The following is a 20,614-nucleotide window of genomic DNA, read 5'->3' as shown; positions in this document are numbered from 1 at the left end:
GGGCCAGACCGCCCCGCGCGCCCCTGTTGACTAACCTGGGAATCACCCGCCGCCTGCCTTGAGCCTTGGGATGTGGGCAGGACGGGGCCGGGGCGGGGCCAGGAGCCTGCGGGGAGGTGCGGGGCCAGGCGCCTGCAGGAGGGGAACCTGCCCAAGATCTAGGAGTAGCTCGGTGCAGGACCAGGCCAGAGTTCACACCCCTGGCTTCACGTACACGTATTTTTTTTTTTTATACTTTAAGTTCTAGGGTACATGTGCACAACGCGCAGGTTTGTTACATAGGTATATATGTGCCATGTTGGCTTGCTGCACCCATCAACCCGTTATTTACATTAGGTATTTCTCCTAATGCTATCCCTCCCCCAGCCCCCCATCTCCCCGACAGGCCCTGGTGTGTGATGTTCCCTACCCTGTGTCCAAGTGTTCTCATTGTTCAATTCCCACTTATGAGTGAGAACATGCGGTGTTTGGTTTTCTGTCCTTGTGATAGTTTCCAGCTTCATCCATGTCCCTGCAAAGGACATGAATTCATCCTTTTTTTATGGCTGCATAGTATTCCATGGAGTATATGTGCCACATTTTCTTAATCCAGTCTATCACTGATGGACATTTGGGTTGGTTCCAAGTCTTTTCTATTGTGAATAGTGCTGCAATAAACATACAGACCTACACGTAAATTAACCGGTGTGTGTCAGGCGTAGATACCAGCCAAGAAGAAAAGACAAAGTCAGCGGGGGCAGTTCTAGGACAGCGATGACCTGGGTCGCTTCCTTCTGTGCCTGGGGAAGAACCAAAGCCACTTGGAGATTAACGCCATGACAAAAACAAGGGATGACATGTGTGCAGTTGTGGGTTTCATGTTTACTTTCCACGACTCTAGAGGACTTGCCCACCTGTTCATACATAAACCAGTGCCCAGGGCCCCGCTGCCCGGTGAGGGCTCCATCTCCCCCATCACCCCACCCCCTGCTTAGCTCCTGGCCTGCCCCAACCATCCCTTAGTTGATGAGTTGGTGAAGCTGCCCCCTTTTTCCTCCCTATACCTTCTCTTCTCTCCCCCAGGTCCTGCTGGGCCACAGTCTTCGGTCTCTCTGCCCCACCTGCCGAAGGACCCCCCTGGTCTCTTGGGTCCTCACCTGCATGCTCCCGAGCTCACCTCCAAGTTGTGTCTACCCTTCAAAAGGCTGGCCCCCTGCAGCCCACCCCCTCACCTGGGGCACCAGGGCCATCCACTTCCTCCACTCTCCTCACACCCCCGAAGTGACTCAGGGCTCCCCTGAGCAGCTGGGCTGGAGTCCTCCCACCAACTCCCTCAGTTATACCTGCTCCCGTCCCCTCAGACCCAGCCCCCCAGGTCTCCAGACCCATTCATGGACGTGGCCTCCTAGGCCTCTCAACACTCACCTCCCAGCAACCCCTCAGCCCTGCCCTCCCCAGGCACCAACTTGGGACCCCCACAGAGGCAGAGACACCTATTCCCACTTGGGCTCATGTCACCCTGGCTCACTGGGGATGCTGAGCCTGTGAGCCCAATCTTGCTCCATCCCTCCAGTTCCTTTCTCCAATCCAAGTTCTCTCAGACCTGTGGTGTCACTCCCAGAAGCCATCTGGACACCCAAGGCACTGCCTAACGGAGATGGCCATGCTCTTCCCTGTAGGGATGGACAAGGGACACCTGTAGTGTGCAGGTCACAGTCTCAACCTTTGGAATGGTGTGGCAGGCTGTGCCCTACCAGGGCCCCCACCAGGGCCCCTGAATGGCTGCTCCCCATCAGTAACAAGGAAGACCCTTGATGATCATCCCCACTGCCTCTGAGATGGACCCGGAAAGGTGTGAGCTTCTCAAGCACCTGGGTCACCATCTGGGAAATGGCAGTCATGATCAAGTCAATCCCTTGTGCCCCAGAGACACTGTAACTCCCCAGTAGAATCCCACAGGGATTGAGGCCACCCTAGGCAACATAGCAAGGTTCCATCTCTACAAAAAATAAAAACATAGCCGGGAGTGGTGGCACACACCTGTAGTCCCAGCTATTCGGGAGGCTGAGGCGGGTGGATCACTTGAGGCCAGGAGTTCAAGGCTGCAGTGAGTAGTCATTTTGCTACTGCACTCCAGCCTGAGTGACAGAAGGGGAGGAGAGGGAGGGGGAAGGGAGGGAGGAGTGAGGGGAGGGAGGAGTGAGGGGAGGGAGGGAGAGGAGGGGAGAGGAGGGGAGGGAGAGAGAGAAGGAGAGGAGGGAGGGGGAGGGCAGGGGAGGGAGAGAGAGAACGAGAGGAGGGGAGGAAGAAGAGGAGAAAGAAGGAAGAAGGAAGAAGAAGAATTCCAGAGAGTGAAGAGCCACCAAGGGTATCCCCACACTCTGTGCAAGCGTCTATCTGCCTGAAACATACATGTGTGAAACTCACTGTTGGCAGCACAATCAAGACGGAAAATTAGACCTGAGAGCAGCCTCTGTGGTCTTTGAGAGGGACCCAGGGGATGACCAGAGGCAGGGAGGCTCCATGGGAGGGAGAAACACAAGTAGATGGCCTTCTCTGTGGCTTCCAGCCTGGGGCAAAGGGTGGTCAGTCTCGAGACGCCCAGTAGGGGAAAGGCTCGTGTGGGAAAAGGGAAATCGAAAATCCTGCCACCTGCACAGCACAGGGGAATCACCCAAGGCTCCAAAGTGTCATTACTGTGATGTCTGTAGCATAACATCCACATCGCTGTAACATCCACAGGGGCCTCCTTAACACCATCAGGCTCTGGAATCGGAGAGCAGAAGCTTCACAGCTGGAGCTGAAGTGGGTCTGAGTACAGACTAATCTCTATCGTGCAGCTTACTATTATCCCTCCTTTAGGGACATGGTCATTTTAAAATATTTTATTTTGAAATAATTATAGAACTTATAGAAAACTGCAATAGCAGTATAATGGGTGCCTGCTCCCTTCACCCAGCTCCCCCAGGGCTTCTAGTTTTGCCATGTGTCCCCACCTCGCTGACCAGCCCCAGTAGACGGCACCAAAGGCAGGCAGGATCACACACTCCTCTTTGCTCAAAACACTCAGGGATCCTTCCTGCCCCACACACCCTCTCCATGCACCCACATTCTCTGCCCAAGGGTGGCCTGGCCCCCAGGCCCAGCTCATCCCCGGCATGTGACTCCTTCCACTCAGGCTGTTGATCTCATGTATTGCAAATGTGGTTTAAACTTTGAGAACAGCAATTCTGGTTTGTAGAAAAAAGTGAGGATCTAGGCCTTTGCAGTCATGCACATGTTCGTATTTTAAATACAGGCCAATGAGATGCTGCCTAGTGTGCCTACCAGAGACACACCTGTTGTTAAACTACAACTGGATTTATTGTTCCATTCTGCAAGAATATGCCATGGTGCTGTGGAGGGTGCAGTCAGAGGCTTGGAAGAGCCTTGCCGCAGGCTGTGTGTGTGTGCCAGCTGGCCAGGGGTGGACTAACGGGAGAGGGGGCTGGCTCTGAGTTGAGCACTGTTAGGAAGCAGGAGGAGGTAGGTATACACTGGAATCTTCATAAACCTCATCCGCCGGGAGGCCTGACACGGGCAGGACAGGCTGTCACCAAGGCCAAAGCGGCAGTCATCTTGTGGGCTGGGAGAGGACATGGCTGGCACTCCTGGCCTGAGAGATGCTCCCATCTGTCTGTATTCAGACAGGATTCTGGAGTGGCTTGTCTTTGTCTTGATCAGACCATCTGGGGTCTTGCCTGCTGCTGGTGTCCTGAGGGACGGTTTGTGTTCTCCAGGAGAGCCCCACAACCTCACTGAGGGTGCCAGCCCAGCTCCTGGGACACAGCCACCCTCCTCCTTCTCAAGCTTTAATGAGAAACGGGCAGGAGGTTGCCGGAGAACCACTGCCCATCTTCCGGGGTGCTAGGGGTGTCTGCTGGCAGTTGTGGTCTAGGGCAAAAAGAGAAGGGAAGGGAAAATCTTTCAGAAAATAATGGAATCACAATGGGGCTGCAGGCGAGATGAGCAAACCGGGCTGGTGGCATCCAGGGCGTTAGCAAAGAAAAAAGCACCAGTGTTCAGGCAGCCAGGGAGCCCAGCCGCTCTCTTAGGGTCACCCCCTCCCAGCCCTCCGGAGGCCACCCTTGTCCCGCCCTGCCCCAAGGGTACAGCCCGCGCCCCTCCCCCAGTTCTCTCCCCGCTGGGCTGCCCCCTCCCGCGGGTGCATCCCTAGTCAGTCCCTGAGACCGTCCAGAGCTCAGTCCCCAGGATCAGGCTTGCAGTGTTGGGTCACCTCCTTGCCAGATGCCACCCTGGAGAGGGCAAGGGCGCAGAAAGGACTGAGCGTCCCGGGTCCCTGCGTGGCCGAACGGCATGTGAGCACATTCCAGGAATAAGGAAACGAGAGGAGTAGGCATTTCTACCGTCTAAGGCACTTTGCATGAAATCCCGTGGCACTGGAAAAGTAGTTGAAACAAAGTAACGCTGGCTTTTACGATGCCGATAAACGTATAAGCGGCGTAGGACTCAAGTAGGAGGGCTCCGTGCACACCAGGCGCAGCCCAGCGGGGATTTGCTTGCGCGTCCCAGCGCACAGGGAGGTCGCTGAGTCCCAGGGAAGCCCCCTGGGCTCGCGCTGCAAACTCAGGCAGCCTCTGCTCCTGCCTTACGGCTTTGAGGGCACGTGCTCCTCCGGGGAAGCACAGCTTCCTCCAATTTCCCACTTCCTCATCCGGCCCTTAATTCACTAAAGACTAACAGGGAACGATGTTCATTACCAAAGTGGGTGCTCCCCCTAGTGTAGCACAGAACGCGGCGCTCTTCTCACTATTGAATTGGAATAATATTTTTAGTATCAAAATTAATTCTAGAAATCTATTACAGTTCATTTTCCAGAAAACAAGGGTAGCAAAAATAATTTAGGTTTGTTTCTTAATTTCTTTATGACACACATCACTGGTTCATGTGATAACGTGTGGATTCTCACCTGGAAGACACAAGAGGAATAAAATCACCCATATTTTAAACTCTATCTCAAGTCTCTCAACATTTCAGGCTGTGCTCATTTACACACTACAGAATGATGAATATTCAGAGGAAACTTTTGCAGAACAATTAAAATTGCAAAATCGGAGCCGGGCGCGGTGGCTCACGCCTGTATTCCCAGCAGCACTTTGGGAGGCCGAGGTGGGAGTATCGCTTGAGCCCGGGAATTCAAGACCAGCCTGGGCAATACAGTGAGCCATCATCTCTAAAAAAATAAAAAGAAAAAGAAAAAATTGCAAAATTACCTAAAATGAAATGCATACATTGAAACGCACACAATTATTATGAAAATTAAAGTTAATATTAACAACATATGACATGAGCCACAAGATTTACATTAAAATAGTCTAGTTGACAATAACTTGAATATTTAAATAAAGTCCTCTTTATCTCTAAATAATATATTTACAGTCTGCCATTATATGAATCACTTAAAATTCAGATGAGGATATTAATCAATATTGACAATTTCTTCAGGAATATCAAGTGAATAATAATGATTTCACTTTTCGGTTTCATTTTGTTTTTGACATAAGATCTTGTTCTGTTGCCCAGGCTGGAGTACAGCAGCAGGATCGTGGCTCACTACAGCCTCTGCCTTCTGGGCTAAAGCAGTCCTCCTACTTCAGCCTCCTGTGTAACTGGGACCACAGATGCGCACCACCAGGCCCAGGTAATTTTTTATTTTTTATTTTTTATTTTTTGGTAGAGACAGAGTCTTATTATGTTTCCCAAGCTAGTCTTGAACTTCTGGGCTCAAGCAAGCCTCTCACTTCAGCCACCCAAAATGCTGGGATTACAGGCATGAGTCACCATGCCCAGCATAAAGATTTTATTATGTGGAAATAAAAGGACATTAAAATATAACTTGAAACAACCCATTTCTCGCAAGTGTTTATTTTTCCACCAGTTAATCAAATAGTGCCAACACTAGACACCAACCCCATTTCCATTGCTAATCCCACTAATACACTCACCAAGACTTCAATTCCTGACCCCCATGTCTCAGGATACTCCTCAATAGCTATTGCCGTAATATATCCAAAAACAACCATCTGTACCCCCTAGATAAATTAAAAAAACCATTAAACCCATATAACCTCCCCCATAATTCAGAATAATAACACACCCAACTACACCACTAATAATCAATACTATACCCCCATAAATAGGAGAAGGTTTAGAAGAAAACCCTACAAACCCTATTACTAAAGCCACACATAATGATAATAAAGCATATGTGATTAATCCCACGTGGATTACAACCACGACCAATGATATGAGAAACCATCATTTTATTTCGACTATAAGAACACCAATGACCCCAACACGTAAAACTAATCCACTAGTAAAAATAATCAACCACTCACTTATCGATCTCCCCGCCCCATCCAACATCTCCATATGATGGAACTTCGGCTCGCTTCTTGGTGCCTGCTTAACCCTTCAAATTATTACAGGACTATTCCTAGCTATACACTACTCACCAGACGCCTCAACCGCGTTCTCCTCAGTCGTCCACATCACTCGAGATGTAAACTACGGCTGAATCATCCGCTACCTCCATGCCAATGGCGCCTCAATATTTTTCATCTGCCTCTTCCTACATATTGGCTGAGACCTGTACTATGGCTCAGTTCTCTACCTAGAAACCTGAAACATTAGCATCATTCTCCTACTCACAACCATAGCAACAGCCTTCATAGGCTAGGTACTCCCATGAGGCCAGATATCCTTCTGAGGGGCCACGGTAATCACAAATCTACTGTCCGCCATTCCTTACGTCGGAACAGACCTGGTGCAGTGGGTTTGAGGTGGTTATTCAGTAGACAAACCCACTCTCACACGATTCTTCACCTTCCACTTTATCCTACCTTTCATTATTACAGCCCTAGTAGTCTTACACCTACTATTTCTCCATGAGACAGCATCAAATAACCCCTCAGGAATCTCCTCCCACTCCGACAAAATTACCTTCCACCCCTACTACATGACCAAAGATATCCTAGGCCTATTTCTCCTCCTTCTCACCCTAATAACACTAGTACTGTTTTCACCCGACCTCCTAACTGATCCAGATAACTACACCCTAGCCAACCGCCTGAATACTCCACCCCATATTAAACCTGAATGGTATTTTCTATCTGCCTACGCAATCTTATGATCCATCCCCAACAATCTAGGAGGCGTACTGGCCCTCCTACTATCAATCCTCATCCTAGCAGCAATTCCCACACTTCACATGTCCGAACAACAAAGCATAATATTCTGTCCAATAAACCAATTCCTATATTGACTCCTAATTACAGATCTCCTTATCCTTACATGGGTTGGAGGACAACCAGCAAGCTACCCCTTCATCACCATCGGACAAACAGCAAGCTACCCCTTCATCACCATCGGACAAACAGCATTCGTAGTTTACTTTGCTACAATTCTAGCCCTGATACCGCTTGCCTCCCTAATCGAAAACAAAATACTCAAATGGACCTGCCCTTGTAGTATAAACCAATATATTGGTCTTGTAAACCAGAAATGGAGACTCTCTCCCAAGGACAACTCAGAGAAAAAGTACCCATCAGCACCCAAAGCTAAGATTCTAATTTAAACTACTCTCTGTATTCTCATGAGGGAGCCATTTTGGGTACAACCCAAGTATCGACCCACCCCACCATAATTTTATATATATCATGCATTTCTGCTAGCCACCATGAATATTATATAGTACTATAATTGCTTAACTGTACATAGCACATATCAAACGAAACTCAACAACAACTCCTCCCCATGACGCTTACAAGCAAGGACTAGAGTACCTTAACTAACTGTAACACATTAAACCCACCCTCCAAAAGAAACTTCTCAACCACAAGCGTACCAAAAAACACTATATATCCTTAAGAGTACATAGTACATCTAATCGCTCATGGTAGATAGCACATTCCAGTTAAACAAGTCCTCGTCAATACGGATATCCCCCTCAGATAGTGGTCCGTTGTTCACCATCCTCTGTGAAATCAATATCCTGCAGAAGAGTGCTACTCTTCTTGATCCAGGTCCATAATACTTGGGAGTAGCTATAATGAACTGTATCTGGCATCTTGTTCTTACCTCACGGCCATAAAGTCAAGACTGCCCACACGTTCCCCTTAAATAAGACATCACGACGGATCACGGGAGCTCTCCATGCATTTGGTATTTTAATCTGGGGGGTGTACACGCGATAGCATTGTGAAACGCTGGCCCCGGAGCACCCTATGTCGCAGTATCTGTCTTTGATTCCTGCCCATCCCATTATTGATCACACCTACATTCAATATCCCAGGCGAGCATACCTATCACAAGGTGTTAATTAATTCATGCTTGTAGGACATAACAACAATCAGTAAACACACCCACAGCCGCTTTTCACATCAACTCTACAATAAAATTCTGCAAATCCCCCTTCCCCCATCTTTGGCCTCACCAACCCAGGAAAAGACATCTTTGCCAAACCCCCAAAACAAAAAGCCTTAATCCAACTCAACCAGAGCCCAAATTTTTATCTTTAGGCTGTACGCATTTTTAACAGTCACCCCTCAACTAACACGTCTTTTTCCCTCTTAGCCTCATTTCACAGACTCTACAAATTTAGTTACCCCTTTTTCAGCCATCCCATTCAATGCCTGCCCAACCACTACTAAACCAACACCCTAAACTAACCCAACCCCAAAGGCAAGGCTTTCCCCCCCACCCATTGCTTGTATGCCCATCCCCTAGCCTTGCTTACACTGTGCAATCACACAGTCTATGTAGCTTAATGACCCAAAGCAAGACACTGAAAATATCTAGATGGGCCTACACTGCCCCATAGACAAATAGGTTTGGTCCTAGCCTTTCTATTAACTATTAGTAAGATTACACAAGCAAGCATCACCACCCTGGTGAAATAACCCTCTAAATCACTACAATCAAAAGGAGTAAGTATCAAGCACGCATTAGTGCAGCTCAAAACACTTTGCCTAGCCACACCCCCACGGGAGACAGCAGTGATAAACCTTTAGCAATAAACGAAAGTTTAACTGAGCTATACTAACTTTAGGGTTGGTTAATTTCATGCCAGCCACCACGGTCATACGATGAACCCAAGCTAATAGAGACTGGTGTAAAGAATGTTTTAGATTATCCCTCAATAAAGCTAAATTTCACCTAAGTTGTAGAAAACCCTAGTTGATATAAAACAAACTACTAAAGTGGCTTTAATATTTCTGAATACACAATAGTGAAGATTCAAACTGGGATTAGATACCCCACTATGCTCAGCCCTAAACTTCAACAGTTAAATCAAAAAAACTGCTCGCCAGAACACTAGGAGCAACAGCTTAAAACTCAAAGGACCTGGCGGTGCTTCACATCCCTCTAGAGGAGCCTGTTCTATAATCGATAAACCCCGATTCACCTCACCACCTCTCGCTCAGCCTATATACCGCCATCTTCAGCAAACCCTGCCAAAGGCCACAAAGTAAGCACAAGTATCTACATAAAAACGTTAGGTCAAGGTGTAGCCTATGAGGTGGCAAGAAATGGGCTACATTTTCTACCCCAGAAAATTCTACGATAACCCTTATGAAACCTGAGGGTCCAAGGAGGATTTAGTAGTAAATTAAGAACAGAGTGTTTAATTGAATAGGGCCATAAAACACGCACACACCACCCATCACCCTCCTCAAGTATATTTCAAGGACTATCTAACTAAAACCCCTATGCATTTATATAGAGGAGATAAGTCGTAACATGGTAAGTGTACTGGAAAGTGCACTTGGATAAACCAAGGTGTAGCTTAACATAAAGCACCCTGCTTACACCTGGGAGATTTCAATTTAATTTGACCACCCTGAGCTAATTCTAGCCCCAAACCCAACTAATTCTACTACCAAATAACCTCAACTAAAACATTTACCCAAATAAAGTATAGGCGATAGAAATGATATCTCGGCGCAATAGACATAATACCATGATGGAAAGATGAAAAAACATAACCAAGCATAAAATAGCAAGGACAAACCCCTATACCTTCTGCATAATGAATTAACTAGAAATAACTTTACAAAAAGAACCAAAGCCAAGACCCCCGAAACCAGACGAGCTACCTAAGAACAGCTGAAAGAGCACACCCATCTATGTAGCAAAATAGTGGGAAGATTCATAAGTAGAGGTGACAAGCCTACCGAGCCTGGTGATAGCTGGTTGTCCAAGATAGAATCTTAGTTCAACTTTAAATTTATCTACAGAACCACCTAATCCCTTTGTAAATTTAACTGTTAGTCTAAAGAGGGACAGCTCTTTAGACACTAGGAAAAAACCTTGTAGAGAGAGTAAAAAATATAACTTCCAAAGTTGGCCTAGAAGAAGCCATCAATTAAGAAGGCGTTCAAGCTCGACGCCCAACCACCCAAAAAATCCCAAACACATAACTGAACTCCTCACATCACATTGGACAAATCTATCACTTCATAGAAGAAATAATGTTAGTATAAGTGACATGAAAACATTCTCCTCCGCATAAGCCTACATCAGACCAAAATACTTCACTGACAATTAACAGCCCAATATCTATAAATAATCAATAAAACCATTATTACCCACACTGTTAACCCAACACAGGCATGCTTACAAGGAAAGGTTAAAAAAAGTAAAAGGAACTCGGCGAATCTTACCCCTCCTGTTTATCAAAAACATCACCTCTAGCATTACCAGTACTAGAGGCACCACCTGCCCAGTGACATATGTTTAACGGCCGCGGTACCCTAACCGTGTAAAGGTAGCATAATCACTTGTTCCTTAAATAGGGACTTGTATGAATGGCTCCACGAGGGTTCAGCTGTCTCTTACTTTCAACCAGTGAAATTGACCTGCCCGTGAAGAGGCGGACATAATACAACAAGACGAGAAGACCCTAAGGAGCTTTAATTTACGAATGCAAACAAGACCAAATAGGCCCGCAGGCCCTAAACTACCATACCTGCATTAAAAATTTCGGTTGGGGCGACCTCGGAGTATAACCCAACCTCCGAGCAACATATGCTGAGACTATACCAGTCAAGGTGAATATCCACATACAATTGACCCAATAGTTTGACCAACGGAACAAGTTACCCTAGTGATAACAGTGCAATCCTATTCTAGGGTCCATATCGACAGTAGCATTTATGACCTCGATGTTGGATCAGGATATCCCAATGGTGCAGCCGCTATTAAAGGTTCGTTTGTTCAACGATTAGAGTCCTATGTGTTCTGAGTTCAGACCGGAGTAATCCAGGTCGGTTTCTATCTATTCTACATTTCTTCCAGTACGAAAGGATAAGAAAAATGGGGCCCACTTCATAAAGTGCCCCTCCCCCATAGATGATATTATCTCAATATTATACTGTACCCACACCCACTCAAGAACAGGGTTTGTTAAGATGGCAGAGCCCAGTAATTGCATAAAATTTAAAACTTTACAACCAGAGGTTCAACCCCTCTTCTTAACAACATGTCCATAACTAACCTTCTACTTCTTATTGTACCTATCCTAATCGCCATGGCATTCCTCATGCTAACTGAATGAAAAATCCTAGGCTACATGCAACTACGCAAAGGGCCCAATATTGTAGGCCCCTATTGACTATTACAACCTTTTGCCGATGCCATAAAACTCTTTACCAAAGAATCCTTAAAACCCTCAACATCAACTGTTACCCTCTATATCACTGCCTCAGCCTTAGCCCTCTCTATTGCCCTTCTACTATGAACTCCCCTCCCTATACCTAACCCCCTAGTTAATCTTAACTTAGGCCTTCTATTCATTCTGGCTACATCCAGCCTATCTGTCTACTCTATCCTATGATCAGGATGAGCATCAAACTCAAACTATGCCCTGATCGGCGCATTACAAGCAGTCGCCCAGACAATTTCATACGAAGTTACCCTAGCTATCATCCTATTATCGATCCTACTAATAAGCGGCCCATTCAATCTCTGCACCCTCATTAGAACACAAGAACACCTCTGACTACTCCTACCATCATGACCCCTAGCTATAATATGATTTATTTCCACACTAGCAGAAACCAATCGAGCTGCTTTTGACCTTACCGAAGGAGAATCAGAACTAGTCTCAGGCTTCAACATTGAATATGCTGCAGGCCCATTCACCCTATTCTTTATAGCCGAATACATAAATATCATTATAATAAATGCCCTAACTGCCATAATCTTCCTAGGTACAATATATAATATTCACCTACCAGAACTCTACACAATATGCTTCACCATTAAAACCCTATTCCTAACCTCTCTATTTTTAGAATCCGAACAGCATACCCCCGATTTCGCTACGATAAACTCATGTATCTCTTATGAAAAAATTTCTTACCATTTACACTAGCACTACTTATATGATACATCTCAATATCCGCTACAATTTCCAACATTCCCCCCTAAACTTAAGAAATATGTCTGACGACAGAGTTACTTTGATAGAGTAAATAATAGAGGTTTGAATCCTCTTATTTCTAGGACCATAGGAATTGAACCCATCCCTGAGAATCCAAAATTCTCCGTGCCACGTGTCACACCCTATCCTGGAGTAAGGTCAGCTAAATAAGCTATCGGGCCCATACCCAGAAAATGTTGGTTATATCCTTCCCGTACTAATCAATCCACTGGCCCAACCTGTCATCTACTCCACCGTTTTCACAGGTACACTCATTGCAACATTAAGCTTGCACTGATTTTTTACCTGGACAGGATTGAAAATAAACATACTAGCTTTTATCCCAATTTTAATTAAAAAAATAAACCCCCACTCTACAGAAACCGCTATCAAATACTTTCTCACATAAGCAACCGCATCTATAATCCTCATAATAGCTATCCTCTCCAACAATGTACTCTCCGGACAATGAACCACAACCAACACCACCAACCAATACTCATCGTTAATAATCACAACAGCCCTAGTAATAAAACTAGGAATAGCCCCTTTCCGTTTCTGAGTCCCAGAAATCACTCAAGGAACCCCTCTAATATCCAGCCTACTTCTCCTCACATGACAAAAATCAGCCCCTATTTCAATTATATATCAAATATCCCCATTAATAAACATTCTCCTTACCCTTTCAATCTTATCCATTATAGTGGGTAGCTGGGTTGGACTGAGCCAAACCCAACTACGTAAAATCCTAGCATACTCCTCAATCACCCATATAGGCTGAATAATAGCAGTACTAGCATACAACCCAAATATCACCATTTTCAACCTAATCATCTATATCATTCTAACAACTACCACATTCCTGGTACTCAACTTGAACTCTAGCACTACAACCCTACTACTGTCCCGCACCTGAAATAAACTAACCTGACTAATACCCCTAATCCCATCTACCCTACTATCACTAGGAGGCCTTCCCCCACTAACTGGCTTTCTACCCAAATGAATTATCATTGAAGAATTCACAAAAAATAACAACCTCATTATCCCCACTACCATAGCCATTATTACTCTCCTTAACCTATATTTTTACATACGCTTAATCTACTCTGCTTCAATTACACTATTCCCCATATCCAACAACGTAAAAATAAAATGACAATTTGAAAATACAAAATCCACACCACTCTTCCCCACACTCACTGTCCTTACGACCCTCCTCCTACCAATCTCTCCACTTACACTACCCACCTCATAGAAATTTATGTTAAACGCAGACTAAGAGCCTTCAAAGCCCTTAGTAAGTTAATAATACTTAATTTCTGCAGCACCCAAGGGCTGCAAAACCCTACTTTGCATCTACTGAACGCAAATCAGCCACTTTAATTAAGCTAAGCCCTTGCTAGATCAATGGGACTTAAACCCACAAAAATTTAGTTAACAGCTAAATACCTTAATCAACTGGCTTCAATCTACTTCTCCTGCTGCAAGGGAAAAAAGGCGGGAGAAGCCCAGGCAGGATTGAAGCTGCTTCTTTGAATTTGCAATTCAACATGAAAGGCACCTCAGGGCTGGTAAAAAGAGAGTTTTTAGATTTACAGTCTAATGCTTTGCTCAGCCATCTTACCCACTAATGTTCGCCAACCACTGACTATTCTCAACAAATCATAAAGATATCGGAACACTATATTTATTGCTTGGTGCATGAGCTGGAGTCTTGGGCACAGCCTTAAGCCTCCTTATTCAGACTGAACTAGGTGAACCTGGCAACCTTCTAGGTAACGACCACATCTACAACGTCATCGTCACAGCCCACACATTCGTCATAATCTTTTTCATAGTAATATCTATCATAATTGGAGGTTTTGGCAATTGACTGGTCCCCCTGATAATTGGCGCCCCTGACATGGCGTTTCCCTGTGTAAATAACATAAGCTTCTGGCTCCTTCCCCACCCCTTTCTACTACTGCTCGCATCTGCTATGATAGAAGCCGGTGCCGGAACAGGTTGAACGGTTTACCCTCTTTGGCAGGAAACTATTCCCATCCAGGGGCCTCGTAGACCTAACCATTTTCTCCCTTCATCTAGCAGGTGTCTCCTCTATTCAAGGAGCTATTAATTTCATCACCACAATTATTAACATAAAACCCCCTGCCATATCTCAATACCAAACGCCCCTCTTCTTCTGATCTGTCCTAATCACGGCAGTCCTACTCCTCCTCTCCCTTCCAGTCTTGGCCGCTGGCATTACTATACTGCTAACAGACCGCAACCTTAATATTACCTTTTTGACCTGGCCGGAGGAGGGGACCCTATCCTATAACAACACCTATTTTGATTCTTTGGTCACCCCGAAGTCTATATTCTCATCCTACCAGACTTTGGAATAATTTCTCACATCGTAACATATTATTCCGGAAAGAAAGAACCATTCGGGTACATAGGTATGGTCTGGGCTATAATATCAATTGGCTTCCTAGGGTTTATTGTATGAGCCCATCATATATTCACAGTAGGGATAGACGTAGACACACGAGTTTACTTTACCTCTGCCACTATAATTATTGCCACCCCACTGGCGTCAAAGTATTTAGCTGACTTGCTACGCTCCATGGGGGTAACACCAAATGTTCCACCGCAGTACTCTGAGCCCTAGGATTCATCTTCCTTTTTACAGTGGGTGGCCTAACCGGCATTGTACTAGCAAACTCATCATTAGACATCATACTACATGATACATATTATGTTGTGGCCCACTTTCACTACGTTCTATCAATAGGAGCTGTGTTCACCATCATGGGGTGTTTCATCCACTGATTTCCCTTATTCTCAGGCTACACACTCGGCCAAGCTTATGCCAAAATTCACTTTGCCATCATATTTGTAGGCGTAAATCTCACCTTCCCGCAGCACTTTCTCGGCCTATCTGAGATGTCCCGATGTTATTCTGACTACCCCGATGCATATACCACATGAAATATTTTATCATCTGTAGGCTCATTCATCTCCCTAAAAGCAGTAATGCTAATAATTTTCATAACCTGAGAGACCTTCGCTTCAAAGCGAAAAGTCCTAATAACTGAGCAACCTTCTACTAACCTAGAGTGGCTGTAGGGATGCCCTCCACCCTACCATACATTTAAAGAACCAGTCTACATAAAACCTAGACAAAAAAGGAAGGAATTGAACCTCCTACGGCTGGTTTCAAGCCAGCCTCATAACCCCTATGACTTTTTCAACAAGATATTAGAAAAACTATTTCATAACGTTGTCAAAGTTAAGTTACAGGTTAAACCCCGTATATCTTAATGGCACACGCAGCCCAGCTAGGTCTTCAAGACGCCACATCCCCTATCATAGAAGAGCTAATCGCCTTCCATGATCGCGCCCTCATAATCATCTTTCTTATCAGCTTTCTAGTTTTATAGGCCCTCTTCCTAACAATTACAACAAAACTAACACTAACATCACAGACGCCCAAGAAATAGAAACTGTTTGAATGATTCTACCCCTGCCATTATCCTAGTCCTAATTGCCCTTCCATCCCTACGTATCCTGTACATAACAGATGAAATCAATGACCCTTCTTTTACCATTAAATCAATCAGACACCAATGACACTGAACCTATGAATACACCGATTGTGGAGGATTAATTTTCAACTCCTATATACTTCCACCACTATTCTTAGACCTAGGTGACTTTCGACTTCTTAAAGTTGATAATCGAGTAGTCCTTCCAACTGAAGCCCCTGTTCATATAATAATTACATCACAAGACGTCCTACACTCATGAACTGTCCCCACATTAGGCTTAAAAACAGATGTAATCCCCGGACGCCTAAACCAAACCACATTCACCGCCATACGACCAGGAGTATACTACGGTCAATGCTCAGAAATCTGCGGAGCTGACCATAGCTCCATAACCATCATTCTAGAACTAATCCCACTAAAAATCTTCGAAATAGGACCTGTATCCACTTTATAGGCTACCGCCCACTCTCTTAATAAGGTTCACTGTAGAGCTGACCCAGCATTAACCTTTTAAGTTAAAGACTAAGAGAATCGCTATCTCTTTACAGTGAAATGCCTCAACTAGACACCACCATATGACCCACTATCATCGCATCAATACTCCTCACATTATTCCTCATCATTCAACTAAAAGTACTAAACACAAACTACCATCTGCCTACCTCACTAAAAATTATTAACATGCAAAACCACAATAATCCTTGAGAGTCAAAATGAATGAAAATCTGTTTACTTCATTCATTGCCCCCACAATTCTAGGCCTGCCAGCTGCAGTGCCAATCGTTCTTTCTCCCCATGCTGATTCCAGCTTCCAAACACCTTATCAACAACCGATTAATTACCACTCAACAGTGACTAATTCAACTCACCCTAAAACAAATAATAACAATAAATAACATTAAAGGACGAACCTGATCCCTCATGCTAATATCCCTAATTATCTTCATTGCTACAACCAATCTCCTCGGGCTTTTGCCCCACTCATTCACACCAACTACCCAACTATCTATAAACCTGGCCATGGCAATCCCCCTATGAGTAGGTGCAGTAATTACAGGCTTCAGCTTTAAAACCAAAAATACCTTAGCCCATCTCTTGCCACAAGGCACACCCTCACCCCTCATTCCCATACTAATTATTATCCAAACCATCAGCCTATTTATCCAACCAATAGCCCTAGCCATGCCCCTAACTGCTAATATTATGGCAGGCCATCTGCTCATACACTTAATCGGAAGCGCCACACTAGCGCTATCAACTATCAACCTCCCCACAACCTCAATCATCTTCACAATTTTGATTTTACTGACAATTCTCGAAATCGCTGTCGCCCTGATTCAAGCCTATGTTTTCACACTCCTAGTGAGCCTCTACCTACCTGACAATACATAATGGCTCACCAATCACATGCCTATCACATAGTAAAACCCAGCCCATGACCTCTAACAGGGGCCCTTTCAGCCCTCCTAATGACATCCGGCCTAGCTATATGATTCCACTTTTACTCTACCACCCTACTAACACTAGGCCTACTGACCAATGCACTAACCGTATACCAATGATGATGTGATGTTGTACGAGAAGGTACATACCAAGGCCACCACACGGTACCCGTCCAAAAAGTCCTTCGGTATGGAATAATTTTATTCATCATCTCAGAAGTCTTTTTCTTTGCTGGATTCTTCTGAGCATTCTACCACTCCAGCCTAGCCCCTACCCCTCAACTAGGAGGACACTGACCCCCAACAGGCATCAATCCACTCAATCCCCTAGAAGTCCCACTCTTAAACACGTCTGTACTACTCGCATCGGGAGTTTCAATTACTTGAGCTCACCATAGCCTAATAGAGAACAATTGTAATCAAGCAATTCAAGCACTACTTATCACAATCTTACTAGGCATCTACTTCACCCTCCTACAAGTTTCAGAATACTTTGATGCCCCCTTTACTATCGCCAATGGTATCTATGGTTCAACATGTTTTGTAGCTACGGGCTTCCACGGGCTCCCCGTCATCATTGGTTCAACATTCCTTACTGTTTGCCTTATCCGCCAACTATTATATCATTTTACATCCAAGTACCACTTCGGCTTCGAAGCCGCCACTTGATACTGACACTTTGTAGATGTAGTTTGACTATTCCTATATGTCTCTATCTACTGGTGAGGATCTTACTCTTTTAGTATAGACAGTACCACTGACTTCCAATTAACTAGTTTTGATAACACTCGAAAAAGAGTAATAAACCTGGCACTAGCCCTAACAGTCAACACCCTCCTGGCCCCATTATTAATAACCATCACATTTTGATTACCACAACTTAGTATCTACGTAGAAAAGTCTAACCCTTACGAATGTGGGTTTGACCCACTATCCTCTGCTCGCATTCCCTTCTCCATAAAATTCTTCTTGATTGCTACACCTTTTTATTATTTGACCTAGAAATTGCCCTATTACTACCCCTACTGTGAGCCCTCCAAACAACCAATCTACCACTAACAGTTGTATCATCACTCATATTAGTTACTATCTTAATCCTAAGTTTGACTTATGAACGATCCCAGAAAAGGTTAGACCGAGTCAAATTGGTAAGTAGTTTAATAAACAAAAACAATGATTTTGACTTATTAGATTATGATAGTCATACTTACAAAATGCCCCTCATCTACATAAATATTACATTAGCATTTACTACCTCACTGTTAGGAATACTAATCTATCGCTCACACCTAACATCCTCCCTACTATGCCTAGAGGGGATAATATTATCTCTATTCATCGTAAACACCCTCATAACCCTAAACACACACTCTCCCTTAATTAACATCACACCTATCACCATATTAGTCTTTGCTGCCTGTGAAGCAGCAGTGGGCCTCACCCTACTAGTCTCAATTTCTAACAGATACGGTCTAGATTACGTACATAACTTAAACTTACTCCAATGTTAAAATTAATTATCCCTACAATCATACTACTTCCAACAACGTGACTCTCTAAAAACCATATAATTTGAATTAACATGACCACTCACAGCCTAATTATCAGCTCTATCCCACTGTTATTTTTCAACCAAGCCAACAACAATCTATTTAGCTACTCTCTTTCTCCTCTGACCCCCTGATGACACCCTTTCTAATACTAACAGCCTGACTTCTACCTCTTATGATCATAGCAAGTCAATGCCACTTATCTAACAAGCCCCCCTTACGGAAAAAAACTTTACCTGTCTGTACTAATCACCCTTCAAATCTCCCTGATCATAACATTCACGGCCACAGAACTAATCATATTGATTATTAGTGGTGTAGTTGGGTGTGTTATTATTCTGAATTATGGGGGAGGTTATATGGCTTTAATGGTTTTTTAAATTTATCTAGGGGTATGATGGTTGTTTTTGGATATACTACAGCAATGGCTATTGAGGAGTATCCTGAGACACGGGGGTCAGGAATTGAAGTCTTGGTGAGTGTATTAGTGGGATTAGCAATGGAAGTGGGGTTGGTCTTATGAGTGAAGGAGTATGATGGGGTGGTGGTAGTGGTCACATTCTTTGTCGAACAAACGGTACCTCAAATAACTTCATACAAATACTACTGGGAAACTTAGCATTTTATTAAAATGTTTAAATTTCATATTTTATCAAATCTAACATATTAGTAATAATATATTCCTTTTATTCAACTTTAAAGTTCTATTCAACAATAGCAATTTATAATTTTATATTATTAAATGTTATTCATAGTTTAATAATTTTATAATTTAGCATTAATGAAACCAGCACAGACAATATAATGTTCATGATATTTTATGTATATGTTTAACATACACATACATAATTCAACATTAATGGCTTCCTTAATTACCATTAATATTATAATTTTATATTATCATTTAAGGTTGCCCTTCTATTTTAATATTAGATGTTTTAGCATCCATCAGTTCTATCAAGCTCTTCTCACTGGTTCTTCTTTGAATTCCAGACATGGCCACAATCTTCTCCTCTAAAATTCTAAAATCTGAGGGCTCTCACTGGCTGGGTGCTGCTGGAAGAACTGTAACTTGGTTGTTACCTCAACGGTATTTTATTTTAAATATTTCAATTAAAAGAAGTTTTTAAAAATGTGGAAATCCCTGAGAGTATTCACTTTTTTAAATACAATGGCAATAGGTATAGCTGAAGTCTGTTTCTCCTCATTTGATCCAGGGGTGCTTCTGAGAACTCTTCCAAGTGCCAGATCCTGGGCCGCTGGCAGCTTGGCCCCAGTGGCAGTTCAGTTACCCCATAATGGCTGGGGCACCAGGGGAGCCCCACAGGTGGGTGAAAATTACCATAGATTAAAACCTAGGCAGTTTAACACAAGCAGCCAGCACCAACATCACGGTACTTGATCTTCCAACTTCCTGCACTACCAATTCTATGTCTCATCACATTCTCCTCTGGCCTCTCGGCCCCCAGCACGCAGGCTTCAGCCTCTGTTTCTGCTGAAGCCCTTTCTTCATACACCCTAGAACATAGAACACAGGACAGAGAGAGAGACTTTAGTAGGAATACTGACATTTAAAAACTTATCAGAGATATGAAAAATCAACTACATGAAGTACGGCGGTAT

The 20,614-nt window shown here is 44.2% G+C and overlaps 2 pseudogenes; both read left to right on the top strand.

Moving 5' to 3' along the window:
- The first annotated feature begins 15,771 nt into the window (after window positions 1-15,771).
- Window positions 15,772-16,453, top strand: LOC117978713 (cytochrome c oxidase subunit 2-like; annotated as a pseudogene).
- A 259-nt stretch (window positions 16,454-16,712) lies between these two features.
- LOC117978711 (ATP synthase subunit a-like) lies at window positions 16,713-17,391 on the top strand (annotated as a pseudogene).
- Window positions 17,392-20,614: the final 3,223 nt, after the last annotated feature.

The sequence above is a fragment of the Pan paniscus genome, chromosome 19, assembly GCF_029289425.2.
Source record: "Pan paniscus chromosome 19, NHGRI_mPanPan1-v2.0_pri, whole genome shotgun sequence".
Classification (NCBI taxonomy): Eukaryota; Metazoa; Chordata; class Mammalia; order Primates; family Hominidae; genus Pan; species Pan paniscus.
The sequence above is the reverse complement of the archived record's forward strand: the minus strand, read 5'-3'. Positions and strand labels throughout refer to the sequence as shown.